Source organism: Salmo trutta, chromosome 20 (genome assembly GCF_901001165.1).
Source record: "Salmo trutta chromosome 20, fSalTru1.1, whole genome shotgun sequence".
Classification (NCBI taxonomy): domain Eukaryota; kingdom Metazoa; phylum Chordata; class Actinopteri; order Salmoniformes; family Salmonidae; genus Salmo; species Salmo trutta.
This window is the reverse complement of record NC_042976.1, coordinates 4,258,935-4,279,946: the sequence shown is the minus strand read 5'-3', so window position 1 is coordinate 4,279,946 and position 21,012 is coordinate 4,258,935. Positions and strand designations below refer to the sequence as shown.

Here is a 21,012-nt window from a genome sequence, read left to right as displayed (position 1 = left end):
TTGCTGTGAAGATAGTTATGTAATAATGGGAGGATAGAGAGAACCCAAGCAGCAGCAGCATCAACGGCACGTCTCCTCAGGGGGTTCAGAGTCTAATTGAGTTATGCAGCAACAGGTCAAATGTTTTTCGTAGCTAATGCATTATCATAGATGAGAGAGGAGGGGAGGGGGGAGGTGGGAGGGAGAGAGAGAGAGAAAGGTGAAGGTGGAGACGTGAGCAGGGAAAAGTGTTGAGAGTGAGAAATAGAAGGGGGTGAGAGAGAATGGTGGGACAGAAAGAGGGAGAGAGAGAGAGAGTGGGAGTGAGCGAGAGAGGTGGGACTTGGAGAGAGAGAGAGTGGGAGTGAGAGAGAGAGGTGGGACTTGGAGAGAGAGAGAGAGAGAGAGGGAGTGAGAGAGAGAGAGGTGGGACTTGGAGATAGAGAGAGAGAGAGGGAGTGAGCAAGAGAGAGGTGGGACTTGGAGAGAGAGAGAGAGAGAGAGAGTGAGAGAGAGAGAGGTGGGACTTGGAGATAGAGAGAGAGAGAGGGAGTGAGCAAGAGAGAGGTGGGACTTGGAGAGAGAGAGAGTGGGAGTGAGAGAGAGAGGTGGGACTTGGAGAGAGAGAGAGTGGGAGTGAGCGAGAGAGGTGGGACTTGGAGAGAGAGAGAGAGAGAGAGGGAGTGAGAGAGAGAGAGGTGGGACTTGGAGATAGAGAGAGAGAGAGGGAGTGAGCAAGAGAGAGGTGGGACTTGGAGAGAGAGAGAGTGGGAGTGAGAGAGAGAGGTGGGACTTGGAGAGAGAGAGAGTGGGAGTGAGCGAGAGAGGTGGGACTTGGAGAGAGAGAGAGAGAGGGAGTGAGAGAGAGAGAGGTGGGACTTGGAGATAGAGAGAGAGAGAGGGAGTGAGCAAGAGAGAGGTGGGACTTGGAGAGAGAGAGAGTGGGAGTGAGCGAGAGAGGTGGGACTTGGAGAGAGAGAGAGAGAGAGGGAGTGAGCAAGAGAGAGGTGGGACTTGGAGAGAGAGAGAGTGGGAGTGAGCGAGAGAGAGGTGGGACTTGGAGAGAGAGAGAGTGGGAGTGAGCGAGAGAGAGGTGGGACTTGGAGAGAGAGAGAGAGAGAGGGAGTGAGAGAGAGAGAGGTGGGACTTGGAGATAGAGAGAGAGAGTGTGTGTGAAAGACAGAGAGGGGGCACATGGAGAGAGTGGTGGAACTATTAGAGAGAGGTAGAGAGGGATAGAAGGATAGAGAGAGAGAAAGTTGATTCTAATCCTATTAATCCACTTCACTGCTGTCTTTCCTACTAGCCACAGCTATACCTGGCAGCTTGCAGAGACTCTTTATCCAGGGAGCTGAGGTCTGCAGACCCAACAGAGCTTGAGCTCTGTACGACTGAGGATGTGGTGGTTTTATAGACAATATAATGTTTGTTTATTTGACTGTTACAATCGCAACCGCTGCTCTTTCTGTTTTTACACTGAACAAAAATATGAACGCAACATGTAAAGTGTTGGTCCCATGTTTCATGAGCTTAAATAAAAGATCCCAGAAATGTTCCATACGCACAAAAAGCTTATTTCTGATTTGAACAAATTTGTTTAAATCCCTGTTAGTGAGCATTTCTTCTTTGCCAAGATAATCCATCCACCTGACAGGTGTGGCATATCAAGAAGCTGATTAAACAGCATGGTCATTACACAGGTGCACCTTGTGCTGGGGACAATAATAGGCCATACTAAAATGTGCAGTTTTGTAACACAACACAATGCCACAGATGTCTCAAGTTTTGAGGGAGCGTACAATTGGCATGCTGACTGCAGGAACGTCCACTAGAGCTGTTGCCAGAGAATTGGATGTTCATTTCTCTGCCATAAGCCGCCTCCAATGTCATTTTTGAGAATTCGGCAGTACGTCTAACCGGCCTCACAACCGCAGACCATCTGTAACCGGCTTCTTCACCTGCAGGATCGTCTGAGACCAGCCACCCGGACAGCTGAAGAAACTGGGTTTGAGCAACTGAAAAATTTCTACACAAACTGTCATCAAGCTCATCTGCGTGCTCGTCTTCCTCACCAGAGTCTTGACCCGACTGCAGTTCGGCATCATAACCAACTTCAGTGGGCAAATGCTCACATTCGATGGCCAATAGCACGCTGGAGAAGTGTACCAGGCAGATGGCAGACGTTTATGGAGTGTTGTGGGCAAGCGGTTGGCTAATGTCAACGTTGTGAACAGAGTGCCCCTGGTGGCAGTGGGGTTATGGTATGGACAGGCTTAAGCTACAGACAACGAACACAATTGCATTTTATCGCTGGAAATTTGAATGATAGATACCATGACAAGATTTTTTACATTAAAAAAAAATGTTTTTGTCATTTAGCAGACGCTCTTATCCAGAGCGACTTACAGTAGTGAATGAATACATTTCATAAAAAATGTTTTTTCCCATAATGGTCCCCTGTGGGAATTGAACCCACAACCCTGGCGTTACAAACACCATGCTCTACCAACTGAGCCACACGAGACCCTATTGTCTATTGTCGTGCCATTCATCCATCACCTCATGTTCTCATATTTCAGCATGATAATGCACAGCCCCATGTCGCAAGGATCTGTACACAATTCCAGGAAGCTGATAATGTCCCAGTTCTTCCATGGCCTGCATACTCACCAGACATGTCACCCATTGAGCAAGTTTGGGATGCTTTGGATTGACGCGTACGACAACGTGTTCCAGTTCCCGCCAATATCCAGAAACTTCATACAAACATTGAAGAAGAGTGGGACTGTCACGTCCTGGCCAGTATATAAGGTTAATTGTTTTGTAGTTTGGTCAGGGCGTGACAGAGGGTATTTGTTTTATGTGGTTCGGGGTGGTGTGTTTGTGTAAAGGGTGTTTGATTTAGTATGTCCGGGGTTTGGTTTATGTCTAGGTAGTTCTATGTGGAGTCTAGTATGTCTGTTTCTATGTCTGGTGAATTGGTGTTGGGACTCTCAGTTGAAGGCAGGTGTTTTCTATCTGCCTTTGATTGAGAGTCTCATAAATGAGGGTGTGTTTGTGTTTGTGTTTTGTGGGTGATTGTTCTGTGTTCAGCCCTAGGCTTTGCCAGACTGTTTAGTTGTTCGTTCGTTTTCGTGGTTTGTTGTTTTGGAGTGCTCTTTTTGGATAATTTAAATAAAAGTCAAAATGAGCATACACGTACCTGCTGCGTATTGGTCTACATTATCAGACGACGATTTCGATATATCGTCGGAAGACGAAGACGACAGCCGTGACAGAATCACCCACCTCAAAAGGACCAAGCAGCAGTGGAAGGAGCAGACGGCGTTCGAGTTGGACTGGCGGGAGAAGTGGACTTGGGAGGAAGTTCTGAACGGGGCCGGACCTTGGCATCAGGCTGGGGAGTATCGCCGCCCGCAGTGGGAAATAGAAGCAGCCAAGGCAGAGAGGCGGTGGTACGAGGCCAGAGTGGACGCGCTGAAGGAGATGCACGAGAGGCACCCCCAAGAAAATTTTGGGGGGGGGCACACGGGTAGTTTGGCTAGGCGTAAGAAGAGCCGGAAGCCAGCTACCCGTGGTTATATGGAGGAGCGTATGAGGTGGGGAGCGCCATGTTTCGCTGAGAAGCGCAATATCTCACCCATACGCACGCACAGTCCGGTGCGAGTTATTCCAGCCCCTCGCAGGTGCCGTGCTAGAGCGGGCATCCAGCCTGGTAGGAGGATGCCTGCGCAGCGCATCTGGTCGCCGGTACGCCTCCGAGGACCAGGCTACCCAACTCCCGCTCTACGCACGGCTACCATCAAGCCCCTGCACAGCCCAGTCTGCCCTGTACGAGCACTCCGCTCGTGCAGGGCTACTAGTTCCATCGAGCCAAGGCGGGTTGTGCAGGAGGTAAGATCTAGACCGGCTGTGCGCCTCCATAGCCCTGGGTTTCCAGCTCCTGTCTCTCGTGCGGACCCGGAAGTGCGTCCACCCAGTCCGACTCGTCCTGTTCCCGCTCCCCGCACTAAACGGCAAGTGCGTAAACCCAGCCTCGCCAGTCAACAGTCGTCGGAGCTGCCCGCCAGTCAACAGTCGTCGGAGCTGCCCGCCAGTCAACAGTCGTCGGAGCTGCCCGCCAGTCAACAGTCGTCGGAGCTGCCCGCCAGTCAACAGTCGTCGGAGCTGCCCGCCAGTCAACAGTCGTCGGAGCTGCCCGCCAGTCAACAGTCGTCGGAGCTGCCCGTCAGTCAACAGTCGTCGGAGCTGCCCGTCAGTCAACAGTCGCCGGAGTGGTCAGACTGCGCTGAACTGCCGGAGTGGTCAGACTGCGCTGAACTGCCGGAGTGGCCAGACTGCCCTGACCTGCCGGAGTGGCCAGACTGCCCTGACCTGCCGGAGTGGCCAGACTGCGCTGAACTGCCGGAGTGGCCAGACTGCGCTGAACTGCCGGAGTGGCCAGACTGCGCTGAACTGCCGGAGTGGTCAGACTGCGCTGAACTGCCGGAGTGGCCAGACTGCGCTGAACTGCCGGAGTGGCCAGACTGCGCTGAACTGCCGGAGTGGCCAGACTGCGCTGAACTGCCGGAGTGGCCAGACTGCGCTGAACTGCCGGAGTGGCCAGACTGCGCTGAACTGCCGGAGTGGCCAGACTGCGCTGAACTGCCGGAGTGGCCAGACTGCGCTGAACTGCCGGAGTGGCCAGACTGCCCTGAACTGCCGGAGTGGCCAGACTGCCCTGAACTGCCGGAGTGGCCAGACTGCCCTGAACTGCCGGAGTGGCCAGACTGCCCTGAACTGCCGGAGTGGCCAGACTGCCCTGAACTGCCGGAGTGGCCAGACTGCCCTGAACTGCCGGAGTGGCCAGACTGCCCTGAACTGCCGGAGTGGCCAGACTGCCCTGAACTGCCGGAGTGGCCAGACTGCCCTGAACTGCCGGAGTGGCCAGACTGCCCTGAACTGCCGGAGTGGCCAGACTGCCCTGAACTGCCGGAGCTGACAGACTGCCCTGAACTGCCGGAGCTGACAGACTGCCCTGAACTGCCGGAGCTGACAGACTGCCCTGACCTGCCGGAGCTGACAGACTGCCCTGACCTGCCGGAGCTGACAGACTGCCCTGACCTGCCGGAGCTGACAGACTGCCCTGACCTGCCGGAGCTGACAGACTGCCCTGACCTGCCGGAGCTGACAGACTGCCCTGACCTGCCGGAGCTGACAGACTGCCCTGACCTGCCGGAGCTGACAGACTGCCCTGACCTGCCGGAGCTGACAGACTGCCCTGACCTGCCGGAGCTGACAGACTGCCCTGACCTGCCGGAGCTGACAGACTGCCCTGACCGCCCCGAGCTGACAGACTGCCCTGACCGCCCCGAGCTGACAGACTGCCCTGACCGCCCAGAGCTGATAGACTGCCCAGACCGCCCCGAGCTGACAGACTGCCCAGACTGCCCCGAACCGCCAGACTGCCCAGACTGCCTGGAACGGCCAGAACCTGAGCCGCCTCCAAGATAGGTGGGTTGGGGAGGGGGGGGTGTAGCACAGTGCCGTCGTTGACGGCAGCCACCCTCCCTTCCCTCCCTTTAGTAAGGGGGAATTTTCTTTTGGGTATTGTTTGGGGGTAATTTTTTTTGTGTTAAGGTGCTTCTGGGGTAGCACCTTTAAGGGGGGGGTACTGTCACGTCCTGGCCAGTATATAAGGTTAATTGTTTTGTAGTTTGGTCAGGGCGTGACAGAGGGTATTTGTTTTATGTGGTTCGGGGTGGTGTGTTTGTGTAAAGGGTGTTTGATTTAGTATGTCCGGGGTTTGGTTTATGTCTAGGTAGTTCTATGTGGAGTCTAGTATGTCTGTTTCTATGTCTGGTGAATTGGTGTTGGGACTCTCAGTTGAAGGCAGGTGTTTTCTATCTGCCTTTGATTGAGAGTCTCATAAATGAGGGTGTGTTTGTGTTTGTGTTTTGTGGGTGATTGTTCTGTGTTCAGCCCTAGGCTTTGCCAGACTGTTTAGTTGTTCGTTCGTTTTCGTGGTTTGTTGTTTTGGAGTGCTCTTTTTGGATAATTTAAATAAAAGTCAAAATGAGCATACACGTACCTGCTGCGTATTGGTCTACATTATCAGACGACGATTTCGATATATCGTCGGAAGACGAAGACGACAGCCGTGACAGGGACAACATTCTACAGGCCACAATCAACAGCCTGATCAACTGTATGGGAAGGAGATGTGTCACGCTGCATGAGACAAATGGTGGTCACACCAGATACTGTCTGGTTTTCTGATCCATGCCCCTACCTTTTTTTTTATAAGGCATCTGTGACTAACAGATGCATATTTAAATTCCCATTAATGTGAAATTCGTAGATTAGGTTCTAATAAATGTATTTGAATATATTTCCTTTATATGAACTATAACTCAGTAAAATCTTAGAAATTATTGCGTGTAGCATTTATATTTTTGTTCAGTGTATTATGATTTCATAGAACCTGTTGTGTATATGTTACCCCTTTGTCAGCAACATAGACAGGGACAGGTTTAGGGAAAGGGGGATACCTAGTCAGTTGTATAACTGAATGCCTTCTACTGAAATGTGTCTTCCGCATTTAACCCAACCACTCTGAATCAGAGTCCTTAATCGAGTCCTTAATCGTCTTTGGCACCTGGGGAACAGTGGGTTAACTGCCTTGCTCAGTGACCGAATGACAGAGTTTTACCTTGTCAGCTTGGGGGTTCGATCCAGCAACCTTTCGGTTAGCTAGTCCAACGCTTTAACCACTAGTTGTGGTTTGAGTTAGAACTGTCACTTCGTCCCAGAGGAAAGGCTGTTCATTATTGGTCCACTATATGTGGCAGGGTTCGTCCCAGAGGAAAGGCTGTTTGTTATTGGTCCACTATATGTGGCAGGGTTCGTCCCAGAGGAAAGGCTGTTCGTTATTGGTCCTCTATGTGGCCGGGTTCCTTATAAAACAATAGCTCAGGGCCTTTTCACACCTTGACCGTTACAGTTTCTAGAATAGTCTACAGCAGGGGTGTCCAACTCATTCCATGGAGTGCCTAGTGTCTGCTGGTTTTCATTTTTTCCTTTCAATTAAGACCTAGACAACCAGGTGAAGGGAATTCCTTACTAATTAGTGACTTTAATTAGATCAAGGACAAGGGAGTAGCGAAAACCCGCAGACACTCGGCTCTGTGAAATGAGTTTGAAACCTGTGGTCTAGAGCAATGTATGGGTAATGGGTATAGTCATACTGTATACATGCTAGCCTGGCTGCAGGTCTGGGGACGGAGAAGGGCTGGCCTGGTCCCAGATCGGTTTGTCTGTGGTCATTGTCACGCAGCTCTGGTCAAAAGTAGTGCGCTATGTAGTCAAAAAAGGTGCCATATGTGACAGTCACTGACTAGTATCATGATGTCCTGATCTGTCCCGGTCCTGGTCTGTCCCGGTCCTGGTCTGTCCCGGTCCTGGTCTGTCCCTGGTCCTGGTCTGTCCCGGTCCTGGTCTGTCCCTGGTCCTGGTCTGTCCCGGTCCTGGTCTGTCCCGGTCCTGGTCTCTCCCTGGTCCTGGTCTGTCCCGGTCCTGGTCTGTCTCGGTCCTGGTCTGTCCCCGGTCCTGGTCTGTCCCGGTCCTGGTCTGGTCCTGGTCTGTCCCCGGTCCTGGTCTGTCCCGGTCCTGGTCTGTCCCCGGTCCTGGTCTGTCCCGGTCCCGGTCCTGGTCTGTCCCGGTCCTGGTCTGTCCCTGGTCCTGGTCAGTCCTGGTCCTGGTCTGTCCCGGTCCTGGTCTGTCCCGGTCCTGGTCTGTCCCGGTCCTGGTCTGTCCCTGGTCCTGGTCAGTCCCGGTCCTGGTCTGTCCCTGGTCCTGATCTGTCCCGGTCCTGGTCTGTCCCGGTCCTGGTCTGTCCCTGGTCTGGTCCTTGGCCTGGTCCTGATCTAGTCCTGGTCTGGTCCTGATCTGGTCCTGGTCTGTCCCGGTCCTGGTCTGTCCCTGGTCCTGATCTGTCCCTGGTCTGGTCCTTGGCCTGGTCCTGATCTAGTCCTGGTCTGGTCCTGATCTGGTCCTGGTCAGTCCTGGTCCTGGTCTGTCCCTGGTCCTGGTCTGGTCCTTGGCCTGGTCTTGATCTGGTCCTGGTCTGGTCCTTGGCCTGGTCCTGATCTGGTCCTCGTCTGGTCCTTGGCCTGGTCCTGGTCTGGTCCTTGGCCTTGTCCTGGTCTGGTCCTTGGCCTTGTCCTGGTCTGGTCCTTGTCCTGGTCTGGTCCTTGGCCTTGTCCTGATCTGGTCCTTGGCCTGGTCCTGGTCTGGTCCTGATCTGGTCCTTGGCCTGGTCCTGGTCTGGTCCTGGTCTGGCCCAGGCTTAACAGTGAGCTGTCCAGTAATCCTCTTTAAGTTTCTGTCACGTCCTCAGTACTAACCTGGGATTTACAGGGATCAACTGGAGAGATAGATGGATACCTGTGTCCTGCTGCTCCACAGTGGACTAGGGCTAAAATAGTGATACTGTCTGTATGGTTAACACAGTGGGAAGGCTAACATATTGAGACTGGCTGTATGGTTAACACAGTGGGATGGCTCACAAAACCCTGTATATACACTACATGGCCAAAAGTCTGCTCGTTGAACATCTCATTCCAAAATCATGGGCATTAATATGGAATTGGTCCCCCCCTTTGCTGCTATAACAGCCTCCACTCTTCTGGGAAGGCTTTCCACTAGATATTGAAACATTGCTGCATGGATCTCGCCTTGTGCTTGTGGGCATTGTCATGCTGAAACAAGGAAGAGCCTTACCCAAACTGTTGCTACAACGTTTGCAGCACAGAATCATCTACATTTACATTTACATTTTAGTCATTTAGCAGACGCTCTTATCCAGAGTGACTTACAGTAGTGAATGCATATATTTCATACCTTTCTAGAATGTCATTGTATGCTGTAGATTGAATGATTTGCCTTCACTAGAATGAAGGGGCCTAGACGTAACCATGAAAAACAGCCCCAAACCATTATTCCTCCCCCACCAATATTTGCCGTTGGCACTATGCCAAACCCAGATTCGTCCGTCGGACTGCCTGATGGTGAAGTGTGATTCATCCCTCCAGAGAACGCGTTTCCACTGCTCCTGAGTCCAATGGGGGCGAGCTTTACATGAAGCTCCATTTCATGAAGCTCCCAATGGGCAGGGTTTGGGCTGAAGTTGCTTCCAGAGGCAGTTTGGAACTTGGTAGTGCGGTTTGCAAACGAGGACAGAACATTTTTACGCGCTACGTGCTTCAGCACCTGGTGATTCCATTCTGCCCAGCTTGTGTGGCCTACCACTTCGCGGCTGAGCCATTGTCGCTCCTAGACATTTCCAATTTACCGTACCAGCCAGCACTTTCAGTTGACCGGGGGGGCATTAGAAGGGCAGAAATTTGATGAACTGACTTGTTGGAAAGGTGGCATCCTAAGACGGTGCCACGTTGAAAGTCACAGAGCTCTTCAGTACGGGCCATTCCACGACCAATGTTTGTCTATGGAGAATGCATGGCTGTGTGCTCGATTTTATACACCTGTCAGCAACGGCTGTGGCTGAAATAGCCGATGACAAAGTGAAAACAGGTTTTTAGAAATGTTTGCAAATGTATTAAAAATAAAAAAAAACAGATACCTTATTTACATAAGCATTCAGACCCTTTGCTATGAGACTTGAAATTGAGCTCAGATGCATCCTGTTTCCATTGATCATCCTTAAGATGTTTCTACAACTTGATTGGAGTCCACCTGTGGTAAATTCAATTGATTGGACATGGTTTGGAAAGACACACACCTGTCTATATAAGGTCCCACAGTTGACAGTGCATGTCAGAATGAAAACCAAGCCATGAGGTCGAAGAAATTGTCCGTAGAGCTCCGAGACAGGATTGTGTCAATGCACAGATCTGGGGAAGGGTACCAAAACATTTCTGCAGTGTTGAAGGTCCCCAAGAACACAGTGGCCTGTATCATTCTTAAATGGAAGAAGTTTAGAACCACCAAGACTCTTCCTAGAGCTGTCCGTCCGGCCAAACTGAGCAATCGGGGGAGAAGGGCCTTGGTCAGGGAGGTGACCAAGAACCCAATGGTCACTCAAACAGAGCTCCAGAGTTCCTCTGTGGAGATGGGAAAACCTTACAAAAGGACAACCATCTCTGCAGCACTCAACCAATCAGGCCTTTATGGAAGAGTGGCCAGATGGAAGCCACTCCTCAGTAAAAGGCACATGACAGCCCACTTGGAGTTTGCCAAAAGGCACCTAAAGGACTCTCGGACCATTAGAAAAAAGATTCTCTGGTCTGATGAAACCAAGATTGAATACTTTTTCCTGAATGCCAAGCGTCACATCTGGAGTAAACATGGCACCATCCCCACGGTGAAGCATGGTGGTGGCAACATCATGTTGGGATGTTTGTCAGCGGCAGAGACTGGGAGACTAGTCAGGATAAGATGAACGGAGCAAAGTATAGAGATATCATTGATGGAAACCTGCTCTAGAGTGCTCAGGACCTCAGACTGGGGTGAAGATTCACCTTCCAATACGACAACAACCCTAAGCACACAGCCAAGACAACGCAGGAGTGACTTTGGGACAAATCTCTGAATTCCCTTGAGTGGCCCAGTCAGAGCCTGGACTTAAACCCGAATCGAACATCTCTGAAGAGACCTGAAAATAGTTCTGCAGCGACGCTCCCCATCCAACCTGACAGAGCTTGAGAGGATCTTCTGAGAAGAATGTGAGAAACTCCCCAAATACAGGTGTACCAAGCTTGTAGTGTCTGTATCTCTGTGGTGATTTAACTCTGTACCATCTCTAGATGTTCTGTATCTCTATTTGTTAACAAGCCTGTCCTGTATCAGACAGTAGATAAGATAGTACCCAAGCTATACAGCAGCTCCTTAGGCAGTATTGATATAATGAAAACATTCAATGCTATGTTTATAATAAAAAAGGACAATAGTATTTAGTACAAATAACAATGGAAATCATCACTCTCAAGGTAAAGTATTGAAATTCGAATGAAGAGCAGTGAAGCACAATATTAGTAAAACCTAGTGGCCTTTCCTGATTGGAGGAAAACGTGTCCCATATCTCTCCAATGCATCTCCTTCTCTCTCACACACCCTGCTGCTCTCATTACAAAGGGAGTCTGGCCAAATGTCCATTCTGCCTGCCTGTATGGTGGCTGTTGCGGAAGCTAGGTCTGCATCCCAAATGGCACCCTAATCCCTGTATAGTGCACTACTTTGGACCAGAGCCATAGAGGCCCTATTCCCTATATAGTGCACTACTTTGGACCAGAGCCATATGGGCGCCATTTGGGACGCAGCCTGAGGCTGAATTGTCATGCTGCCCAGAACCTGTGAATATGCTGCCTGTCTATCGCTGTCAGGATCTGGGACTCAACCCCAAGAAGCAGGGCAGCTGGGAGAGACCTAATATCAGGATCTGGGACTCAACCCCAAGAAGCAGGGCAGCTGGAAGAGACCTAATATCAGGATCTGGGACTCAACCCCAAGAAGCAGGGCAGCTGGGAGAGACCTAATATCAGGATCTGGGACTCAACCCCAAGAAGCAGGGCAGCTGGGAGAGACCTAATATCAGGATCTGGGACTCAACCCCAAGAAGCAGGGCAGCTGGGAGAGTCCTAATATCAGGATCTGGGACTCAACCCCAAGATGCAGGGCAGCTGGGAGAGACCTAATGTCAGGTTCTGGGACTCAACCCCAAGATGCAGGGCAGCTGGGAGAGACCTAATATCAGGATCTGGGACTCAACCCCAAGATGCAGGGCAGCTGGGAGAGACCTAATATCAGGATCTGGGACTCAACCCCAAGATGCAGGGCAGCTGGGAGAGTCCTAATATCAGGATCTGGGACTCAACCCCAAGATGCAGGGCAGCTGGGAGAGACCTAATGTCAGGATCTGGGACTAAACCCCAAGATGCAGGGCAGCTGGGAGAGACCTAATCGATCACTGCCCGCACCTGCTCGCCCGTCCAGCATCACTACTCTGGACATCACTGATTTAGAATACGTGGACAATTACAAATACCTGGGTGTCTGGTTAGACTGTAAACTCTCCTTCCAGACTCACATTAAGCATCTCCAATCCAAAATTAAATCTAGAATCGGCTTCCTATATCGCAAAAAAGCGTCCTTCACTCATGCTGCCAAACATACCCTTGTAAAACTGACCATCCTACCGATCCTCTACTTCGGTGATGTCATCTATAAAATAGCCTCCAATACCCTACTCAATAAACTGGATGCAGTCTATCACAGTGCCATCCGTTTTGTCACCAAAGCCCCATACACTACCCACCATTGCAACCTGTACACTCTCGTTGGTTGGCCCTCGCTTCATACTCGTCGCCAAACCCACTGGCTACAGGTTATCTACAAGTCTCTGCTAGGTAAAGCCCCGCCTTATCTCAGCTCACTGGTCACCATAGCAGCACCCACTCGTAGCACGCGCTCCAGCTGGTATATCTCACTGGTCACCCCCAAAGCCAATTCCTCCTTTGGTCGTCTTTCCTTCCAGTTCTCTGCTGCCAATGACTGGAACCAACTGCAAAAATCTCTGAAGCTGGAGACTCATATCTCCCTCAGTAGCTTTAAGCACCAGCTGTCAGAGCAGCTCACAGATCACTGCACCTGTACATAAAGTGGGTGGAAAAAAGTATTTGATCCCCTGCTGATTTTGTACGTTTGCCCACTTACAAAGAAATGATCAGTCTATAATTTTAATGGTAGGTTTATTTGAACAGTGAGAGACAGCATAACAAAAGAAATCCAGAAAAACGCATGTCAAAAATGTTATAAAATGATTTGCATTTTAATGAGGGAAATAAGTATTTGACCCCTCTGCAAAACATGACTTAGTACTTGGTGGCAAAACCCTTGTTGGCAATCACAGAGGTCAGACGTTTCTTGTAGTTGGCCACCAGGTTTGCACACATCTCAGGAGGGATTTTGTCCTTCTCCTCTTTGCAGATCTTCTCCAAGTCATTAAGGTTTCGAGGCTGACGTTTGGCAACTCGAACCTTCAGCTCCCTCCACAGATTTTCTATGAGATTAAGGTCTGGAGACTGGCTAGGCCACTCCAGGACCTTAATGTGCTTCTTCTTGAGCCACTCCTTTGTTGCCTTGGCCGTGTGTTTTGGGTCATTGTCATGCTGGAATACCCATCCACGAACCATTTTCAATGCCCTGGCTGAGGGAAGGAGGTTCTCACCCAAGATTTGACAGTACATGGCCCCGTCAAATGATGCGGTGAAGTTGTCCTGTCCCCTTAGCAGAAAAACCCCCCCAAAGCATAATGTTTCCACCTCCATGTTTGACGGTGGAGATGGTGTTCTTGGGGTCATAGGCAGCATTCCTCCTCCACTAAACACGGTGATTTGAGTTGATGCCAAAGAGCTCCATTTTGGTCTCATCTGACCACAACACTTTCACCAGTTGTCCTCTGAATCATTCAGATGTTCATTGGCAAACTTCAGACGGGCATGTATATGTATTCTTGAGCAGGGGGACCTTGCGGGCGCTGCAGGATTTCAGTCCTTCACGCGCAGTGTGTTACCAATTGTTTTCCTGGTGACTATGGTCCCAGCTGCCTTGAGATCATTGACAAGATCCTCCCGTGTAGTTCTGGGCTGATTCCTCACCGTTCTCATGATCATTGCAACTCCACGAGGTGAGATCTTGCATGGAGCCCCATGCCGAGGGAGATTGACAGTTCTTTTGTGTTTCTTCCATTTGGGAATAATCACACTAAATGTTGTCACCTTCTCACCAAGCTGCTTGGCGATGGTCTTGTAGCCCGTTCCAGCCTTGTGTAGGTCTACAATCTTCTCCCTGACATCCTTGGAGTGCTCTTTGGTCTTGGCCATGATGGAGATTTTGGAATCTGATTGATTGATTGCTTCTGTGGACAGGTGTCTTTTACACAGGTATCAAGCTGCAGTTAGGAGCACTCCCTTTAAGAGTGTGCTCCTAATCTCAGCTCGTTACCTGTATAAAAGACACCTGGGAGCCAGAAATCTTTCTGATTGAGAGGGGGTCAAATACTTATTTCCCTCATTAAAATGCAAATCAATTTATAACATTTTTGACATGCGTTTTTCTTGATATTTTTGTTGTTATTCTGTCTCTCACTGTTCAAATTAACCTAACATTAAAATTATAGACTGATAGTTTCTTTGTCAGTGGGCAAACATACAAAATCAGCAGGGGATCAAATACTTTTTTCCCTCACTGTAGCCCATCTGTAAACAGCCCATCTATCTAACTACCTCATCCCCATACTGTATTTATTTATTTTCTTGCTCCTTTGCACCCCAGTATCTCACTTACACATTCATCTTCTGCACATCTACCATTCCAGTGTTTAATTGCTATATTGTAATTACTTCGCCACCATGGCCTATTTATTGCCTTAACCTACCTCATTTGCACTCACTGTATATAGACTTTTTGTTTCCTTTTGTTCTACTGTATTATTGACTGTATGTTTTGTTTATTCCATTTGTAACTCTGTTGTTTTATGTGTCGAATTGCTATGCTTTATCTTGGCCAGGTCGCAGTTGCAAATGAGAACTTGTTCTCAACTAGCCTACCTCATTAAATAGAGGTTAAATAAAGGTGAAAAAAATATATATATATCAGGATCTGGGACTCAACCCCAAGAAGCAGGGCAGCTGGGAGAGACCTAATCATGTTCTGGGACTCAACCCCAAGAAGCAGGGCAGCATGGGAGAGACCTAATGTCAGGTTCTGGGACTCAACCCCAAGAAGCAGGGCAGCTGGGAGAGACCTAATGTCAGGTTCTGGGACTCAACCCCAAGAAGCAGGGCAGCTGGGAGAGACCTAATGTCAGGTTCTGGGACTCAACCCCAAGAAGCAGGGCAGCATGGGAGAGACCTAATGTCAGGTTCTGGGACTCAATCCCAAGACGTAGGGCAGCTGAGAGAGACCTAATGTCAGGTTCTGGGACTCAACCCCAAGAAGCAGGGCAGCTGAGAGAGACCAAATGTCAGGTTCTGGGACTCAACCCCAAGAAGCAGGGCAGCTGAGAGAGACCTAATGTCAGGTTCTGGGACTCAACCCCAAGACGCAGGGCAGCTGGGACAGACCTAATGTCAGGTTCTGGGACTCAACCCCAAGAAGCAGGGCAGCTAAGAGAGACCTAATGTCAGGTTCTGGGACTCAACCCCAAGAAGCAGGGCAGCTAAGAGAGACCTAATGTCAGGTTCTGGGACTCAACCCCAAGAAGCAGGGCAGCTGAGAGAGACCTAATGTCAGGTTCTGGAACTCAACCCCAAGATGCAGGGCAGCTAAGAGAGACCTAATGTCAGGTTCTGGGACTCAACCCCAAGAAGCAGGGCAGCTAAGAGATACTTAATGTCAGGTTCTGGGACTCAACCCCAAGAAGCAGGGCAGCTAAGAGAGACCTAATGTCAGGTTCTGGGACTCAACCCCAAGACGCAGGGCAGCTGGGACAGACCTAATGTCAGGTTCTGGGACTCAACCCCAAGAAGCAGGGCAGCTAAGAGAGACCTAATGTCAGGTTCTGGGACTCAACCCCAAGAAGCAGGGCAGCTGGGAGAGACCTAATCATGTTCTGGGACTCAACCCCAAGAAGCAGGGCAGCATGGGAGAGACCTAATGTCAGGTTCTGGGACTCAACCCCAAGAAGCAGGGCAGCTGAGAGAGACCTAATGTCAGGTTCTGGGACTCAACCCCAAGAAGCAGGGCAGATAAGAGAGACCTAATGTCAGGTTCTGGGACTCAACCCCAAGAAGCAGGGCAGCTGAGAGAGACCTAATGTCAGGTTCTGGGACTCAACCCCAAGACGCAGGGCACCAGGGACGTACCTAATGTCAGGTTCTGGGACTCAACCCCAAGACGCAGGGCACCAGGGACGTACCTAATGTGTAAGGAGGAAGTTTTGCTGGTTGATCTGTCTCTTCTATTCAGAAACATTTGAATGAATGTCAGCCAGTCCCAGACCAACATTGGGGCTGCGGCCTAAAAGACAAACTCTGATCTGCCAACTAAGGAGCAAATCCTAACTTCCACTTTAGTTGAGTTATCACTTAGTTATACAGTACATTGATGTCAAAGTGAAATTTTAACTTAAAGCTGGAATCCTTAATGGTGAAACTGCCACGTCCGTTTGTGATATTATAACAAGAAGTAACGAACACTGTTTTATTTCAATTTGACATCATTGCATGTGCGATAGAACAGCAGAACATGTGGTTCGTTTCATGTCACGCATCACCACTTGACAGGAGAGGCATTAGAATGTAAACAATTTTTTTTTTTTATCAAAATGCGTTTTTGGCAGAAATGCCTTCTGGAACATGTGAACTTTCATGTGCCTTAATAACAAACTTGTATGCCATCTGTAAATACAAATAAAATTGTTAAATTATGATCCTAGTTGGTTTAGCCATGGACAAAAACAGGAACCTTGCCGCTAGCCATGATTGGCTGAGATAATGGGTGGGCTGGACATGCCGAGAGATGAGTTCAGATTGGTCTGACATCTAGCCCGCTTCTGTCTATAACATGAGCTGGTCAGTATGTGTTGGTAATCCTTTCTAATGCAGCTTTTTTGAAAGATATCACGAAGAACTGCAAAAGTGTTGCTAATACTCTCCACTTTCTGGAGGACCGAGTTTTGGAGGCAGAGTATGATATCTAAGGAGATGAAGAAAATTCTGGCGTTTGATTGCAAATATGGAGACGAAGTAGAAAAGAGAACACAGAAGGCTGTTGTATAAAACACCTGTCTCTCTTCAAACTAAGGGCAACCATGGAATCTGTGACAGAGCGGGAGAAGTGTTCATCCATGTATACGGGTAAGAGAGTCTAGCTAGCTACATTTTCAGATATGACATGTTTCTAATTTTGTCAGAAAGTTGTTTTCATTGCAAGTTAAACCATACTGTTAGCTAGCTAGCTGGCTGGCTAGGCTGGCTCGCTAGCTAACGTTACGTGTATGATCTGTGTGGTAATATTATTTGTATCTCAGGGACATTTTCATTGCTAGTTATAGCCTGATGTTAGCTAGCTACCTAACATTAAACCTAGTTGGTTAGTTTTAGCTACCAGCAGATTCATGCAGGGTAGCAACATTATGAGTTGGGATTATGGTTCATTGTTTAGCTAGCTAGCTACATGTCTAAACAAAAGACTCCACTAAGCAAGTAACCATTTCACTTTACCATTTACACCTGTGTCCTGTGCATGTAACAAATAAACGTTGATTTTATTTGATATAGTGTGTGTTTACCAGAGATGGTAATGTTAAGAACAACATGACACCAAAGTCAAAATAGAATGTAACGTTATACCAATGAGACAATGTCCAAGTCCTAAAATTCTCCGGTAGAATGCCCTGCATTTATTTCGTCACACTCACAACCGTAAGCTATTTTCTGTAATTATTTTTTTACATTGGATAAAAGTAGAAACTTAGAGCTAGAAAATGGAATATCAGACACTACAGTTGAGGAACAATGGGAAAGTAATTCTGCTTTGAAAGTTGATAAACTTGTAATCTCACTTTTGAGAAAATGTCCTTTGAATATTTTTTGGTACCTTCTGGAGAGCTCTTCTTTGTTTACACCCATTCAGCATCGTTCACACTCTTTGAAGCTTTAGCCCCACCCATCTATTTAAGGACAGATTGCTCGGATCAACCCTACCAACTGCAGTCAAGCACCCAAGCAAACTGGCTAACGTTCCAGACATAAATGAGAGAACATCCCCCTCTCACCATTTTACTCACCCTAGAGCTGGTTAGGCTGTTTTGATGTTATCCAGAGCGTTGATGACTGCAACTGTGCTGCTGGCAACAATTAACGCTTTTTTGCCAATGTTTACTGACACCGGCCATATTCAACGGGTGTTGAGCGTTCGTAAATTAGTCAGTTATTCTGCGCTCTGAAATCGGAGTAGATATCCAGAGCGAATTTACCCACTACGTCTATCAACAGCTGTCGTGTTGCAGCAACATCATGAACATTCTGTTGAAATGGATACTTGCATAGTGGAGTCTTTTTATTAATAAGACATGTAGCTAGCTAGCTAGCTAAACAATAAACCATAAACCATAATCTCTCCTCATGACATTACTACCCTGCATGAATCTGCAGGTAGCTAACCAACAAGGTTCAATGTTAGCTAGCTAACATTAGGCTATAACTAGCAAAACAAATGGCTCTGAGATACAAATAATATTACTACACAGATCATGGACACGTAACTTTAGCTAGCGAGTTAACGTTAAAACCTTATGATAAATTTAGAAACATGTAATATCTGTAAATGTAGCTAGCTAGACTATCTTACCCGTCCGTATACATGGATGGACACTTCTCTGACTGTCACAGATGCCATGATTGCCCTTAGTTTGAAGATGTAATCTGGAGACAGGTGTTTTCTCCATCTCCTTAGCTTTCATACTCTAATTCCACTGATTTCAAAACTCAGTCCTCCAGAAAGAGGAGAGTAACACTTATGCAGTTCTATATTTTTTTTAAAGCCGTGTTAGACAGGATCACCTAGACATACTGACCAGCTCATATTATAGACAGAAGCTGCTACATGGCAGACGAATCCGAACTCATGTCTCAGCATGTCCAACCCACTCATTACCTCAGCCAATCATGGCTAGCGGGAAGGTTACTTGCTTTTTCTGTGGCTAAACCAACTAGGCTCGTATTTTAATTGTATTCTTATTTACAATTTTGTTATTAAGGCACATGAAAGTGATAAAAAAAAATAAGGTCAAATCACTTTCTTGTTAAGTAGTGACGCGCGACGATACTTTTTTAAATTTCTATAATGATCTTGTAGGGAGTTTATTTTACTGTAATAATGAAATTATTAGAAATAAAATTTGATGTTTTTTTTATTTCACCTTTATTTAACCAGGTAGGCAAGTTGAGAACAAGTTCTCATTTACAATTGCGACCTGGCCAAGATAAAGCAAAGCAGTTCGACACATACAACAACACAGAGTTACACATGGAGTAAAACATTTACATTTTACATTTATGTCATTAAGCAGACGCTCTTATCCAGAGCGACTTACAAATTGGTGCATTCACCTTATGATATCCAGTGGAACAACCACTTTACAATAGTACATCTATATATTTTTTGGGGGGGAGGGTTAGAAGGATTAATTAATCCTATCCCAGGTATTCCTTAAATAGGTGGGGCTTCAGGTGTCTCCGGAAGGTGGTGATTGACTCCGCTGTCCTGGCGTCGTGAGGGAGCTTGTTCCACCATTGGGGTGCCAGAGCAGCGAACAGTTTTGACTGGGCTGAGCGGGAACTGTGCTTCCGCAGAGGTAGGGAGGCGAGCAGGCCAGAGGTGGATGAACGCAGTGCCCTTCTTTGGGTGTAGGGACTGATCAGAGCCTGACGGTATGGAGGTGCCATTCCCCTCACAGCTCCGTAGGCAAGCACCATGGTCTTGTAGCAGATGCGAGCTTCAACTGGAAGCCAGTGGAGGGTGCGGAGGAGCGGAGTGACATGAGAGAACTTGGGAAGGTTGAACACCAGACAGGCTGCAGCGTTCTGGATGAGTTGTAGGGGTTTAATGGCACAGGCACGGAGCCCCGCCAAGAGCGAGTTGCAGTAATCCAGACGGGAGATGACAAGTGCCTGGATTAGGACCTGCGCCGCTTCCTGTGTGAGGCAGGGTCGTACTCTGCGAATGTTGTAGAGCATGAACCTACAGGATCGGGTCACTGCCTTGATGTTAGCGGAGAACGACAGGGTGTTGTCCAGGGTCACGCCAAGGCTCTTAGCACTCTGGGAGGAGGACACAATGGAGTTGTCAACCGTGATGGCGAGATCATGGAACGGGCAGTCCTTCCCCGGGAGGAAGAGCAGCTCCGTCTTGCCGAGGTTCAGCTTGAGGTGGTGATCCGTCATCCACACTGATATGTCTGCCAGACATGCAGAGATGTGATTTGCCACCTGGTTATCAGAAGGGGGAAAGGAGAAGATTAATTGTGTGTCGTCTGAGTAGCAATGATAGGAGAGACCATGTGAGGATATGACAGAGCCAAGTGACTTGGTGTATAGCGAAAATAGGAGAGGGCCTAGAACTGAGCCCTGGGGGACACCAGTGGTGCGGAGACGGATTCTCACCACGCCACCTGGTAGGAGCGACCTGTCAGGTAGTACGCAATCCAAGAGTGAGCCGCGCCGGAGATGCCCAACTCGGAGAGGGTGAAGAGGAGGATCTGATGGTTCACAGTATCAAAGGCAGCAGATAGGTCTAGAAGGATGAGAGCAGAGGAGAGAGAGTTAGCTTTAGCAGTGCGGAGAGCCTCTGTGACACAGAGAAGAGCAGTCTCAGTTGAATGACCAGTCTTGAAACCTGACTGATTTGGATCAAGAAGGTAATTCTGAGAGAGCTGGCCAAGGACGGCACGCTCAAGAGTTTTGGAGAGAAAAGAAAGAAGGGATACTGGTCTGTAGTTGTTGACATCGGAGGGATCGAGTGTAGGTTTTTTGAGAAGGGGTGCAACTCTCGCTCTCTTGAAGACGGAAGGGACGTAGCCAGGGTCAAGGATGAGTTGATGAGCGAGGTGAGGTAAGGGAGAAGGTCTCCGGAAATGGTTTGGAGAAGAGAGGAGGGGATAGGGTAAAGCGGGCAGGTTGTTGGGCGGCCGGCCGTGACAAGTCGCAAGATTTCATCTGGAGAGAGAGGGGAGAAAGAGGTCAAAGCATAGGGTAGGGCAATGTGAGCAGGACCAGCGGTGTCGTTTGACTTAACAAATGAGGACCGGATGTCGTCAACCTTCTTTTCAAAATGGTTGACAAAGTCATCCGCAGAGAGGGAGGAGGGGGGGGAGGGGGAGGAGGATTCAGGAGGGAGGAGAAGGTGGCAAAGAGCTTCCTAGGGTTAGAGGCAGATGCTTGGAATTTAGAGTGGTAGAAAGTGGCTTTAGCAGCAGAAACAGAGGAAGAAAATGTGGAGAGGAGTGAGTGAAAAGATGCCAGGTCCGCAGGGAGG

The 21,012-nt window shown here is 48.8% G+C and overlaps 1 non-coding gene across 1 annotated transcript; it reads right to left on the bottom strand.

Annotated features, from left to right (window-relative positions):
• Positions 1-2,430: 2,430 nt before the first annotated feature.
• trnat-ugu (transfer RNA threonine (anticodon UGU)) lies at positions 2,431-2,504 on the bottom strand. The gene has a single exon. It is a non-coding gene; the product is annotated as a tRNA-Thr (tRNA).
• Between the last annotated feature and the right edge of the window lie 18,508 nt (positions 2,505-21,012).